The sequence below is a fragment of the Geospiza fortis genome, unplaced genomic scaffold (assembly GCF_000277835.1).
Source record: "Geospiza fortis unplaced genomic scaffold, GeoFor_1.0 scaffold599, whole genome shotgun sequence".
Lineage (NCBI taxonomy): Eukaryota > Metazoa > Chordata > Aves > Passeriformes > Thraupidae > Geospiza > Geospiza fortis.
Window position 1 is genome coordinate 462,210 of NW_005054605.1, and position 2,922 is coordinate 465,131.

A 2,922-nucleotide genomic window follows, 5' to 3' on the forward strand; every position below is an offset into this window, starting at 1 on the left:
CTGCGGCTCCGCGGGGCTGCGGGACGCGCCCGGCGAGCCCAGGCGTGGCCGGCAGGGTGAGGATGATGAGGGAGATGAAACGGGAAAGGCTTGTAAATAGGATTGTCAGGCACAAGATTTGTGAGATTATGGAAATTCTAAACGAGATTGAAATGACAGCAACCACGGGGGTCACAGACAGACAGACACACAGACAGACACACAGACAGACAGGTGTGGATGTTGGCGGAGATGAAACAGGAAAGACTTATAAATATAAGTCTGGAAAAAATAATTTATATCAATAAAAATATATAAAATATATTTATAAATATAAGTCTGGGAAGACTTATAAATGTAAGTCTGGGAAAAAAAAGATTTTGAGAATATGGAAATTATAGAGAGATTGAAATGAAAGCAAGTTTAGGTGAGCCAGGACAGACAGACAGACAGACAGACAGGTGAGGATGATGGGGGAGATGAAACTGGAAAGACTTAAAAATATGATTGATTTTGAGAGTATGGAAACTACATATGGGCACCCCCAGCACTGAGAAGGGGTACCCCAGTACTGGGAAGGGCACCCCTAGCACTGGGATGGGCATCCCAGCCCAGAGAAGGGGTACCCCAAATTTGGGATGGGCACCCCCATCATTGGCCAAGGCATCCCCAACACCAAGATGGGCACCCCAAATACCAGGATGGGCACCCCAACATTGGGATGGGCACCCTTAGCCCTGAGAAGGGCACCCCAGCACTTGGAAGAGCACCCCAACATTGGGATGGGCACCCCAAACACCAGGACAGGGGAATCTGGCACCAGCACCTCCTCAGCCAGAGGAGAGTCTGGATGAGCTCACCAAAGCCAAATCCACCAAATTCACCCAAATTCACCAAACCCACCAAATCCACCAAATCCAAACAAACCCAACCCAACCAAACCCAACCAAACCCAACCCAACCAAACCCACCAAATCCAGCCAAGTTCACCAAATCCAACCAAATCCACCAAACCCAACTAAACCTACCAAACCAAACCAAACCCAACCAAATCCAACCAAACCCAACCAACAGAACCAAACCCACCAAATCCAACTAAACCCACCAAATGCACCAAATTCACCAAAATCACCAAATTCACAAAACCAACCAATCCACCAAATCCACCTAAACCCAACCAAATCCAACCAAACCCAACCAACAGAACCAAACCCACCAAATCCAACTAAACCCACCAAATGCACCAAATTCACCAAAATCACCAAATTCACCAAAACCAACCAATCCACCCAAATCCAACCAAATCCACCAAATCCAACAAAACCCACCAAATCTACCAAATTCACCAAAATCACCAAATCCAACCAAATCCATCCCAACCGAACCAAACCCAACCAAACCCAACCAAACCCCCAATCCCACCACGGGGTCCTTCCAGCCCTGCGCTGGGGTCCCCCTCCCAGTGACACCGACGTGCCCAAGGTGTCACCTCGAGCAGAGCCAGGACCCTCAGGGGGCCAGGGGGGATCAGCTTTGGATCAGCTGTGCCCTCACCCCCCAAGCATTCACCTCGCTCCTCGCTGACAGAAAAAAAAAATATGCAAATGTTGCAGCTTTATTAACGGGCTCGGCACGCGCTGGCTAATAAATATTTCATAGCCCGAGTAGGACTTTTTTTTTTCTCTCCCTCCTCCTTCTTTCTTTCGTTTTGGTTCCTTTTCCCTGTCACTCGTTTCCTGCCTTTTTCTTTTTCTTTTCCTCAGCCGTTGTTTTATTTATTTATTACTTTTAAGGGTTTCACGGTGAGGTAGGAGCTGGGAAAAAAAAAAATAAATGTACAACCCGAGTTTCTCCCCCCACGGGTGAAAAAGGAAAAGTGCTGTTAAGAGCAAAGGAAAAAAATATAATAGAAGGGAGGAGACGGTGGCAGGCAAAGGATTCGGGGCTTGTGTGAGTCATTGGGCTGGAGGAGAAAAGGGAATGAATGGGAAAACAGGAGATAAACGGAGAGGGAGGGGGAGAGGAGGTGGGCAGCAGCCGGCAGAGAGGGGACACGGGGGTGGCAGGGGACAGGGACGTTGGGTGGCTGTCACCTAGCAGCTCCCTGAGCTGAGCAGCAGGCCTGGAACAGCCTTGGCTGGATTTGGGGGGCACCAGCTCCTTGTGGGGGTCACTGGGGTGGGGGCTCCTCACGGTCACCACCCTGAGGAGGACGTGGGGACAGGGGCAGCTCATGGGGATGGTGTGTGGGGACAAGGGTGCACAGCCAGGTCCCACATCTCCAGCAGCAGGGATGCCCCCAAGGATGCTCCTGCCTCAGTTTCCCCCTGGCAGAACCGGTTCCTCTACCTCTCTTGCAGCTCTTCAGCAGATGCGGCAGCAGCTTCACCCCAAAGTCGGGGGGACAGGGGCAGCTCACGGGGATGGTGTGGGGACAAACAGCCGGCAGGGATGGGTTCCACATCGCTGCCACACCTCCAGCACCAGGGATGCCCCCCAGGATGCTCCTGCCTCAGTTTCCCCCCAGCAGAACAAGATTTCTCTACCCCTCTTCCATGGTGACAGCACAGAGGCAGCAGCTTCATCTGAATCCCCCCAAAATCGGGGACACAGGCAGCTCATGGGGACGCTGAGTGGGGACAAGGGAGCACCCCAAGCCAGCAGGGATGGGTTCCACGTCACTCCCACATCTCCAGCGCCAGGGAAACCCCCCAAGGATGCTCCTGCCTCAGTTTCCCCCAGCAGAACATGTTCCCCTACCTCTCTTGCAGCTCTTCAGCAGATGGGGCAGCAGCTTCACCCCAAAGTCGGGGGGACAGGGGCAGCTCACGGGGATGGTGTGTGGGGACAAGGGAGCACAGCCAGGTCCCACATCGCTCCCACATCTCCCCCCCAGGATGCTCCTGCCTCAGTTTCCTCCAGTTTCCCTCTACCTCTCTCCCA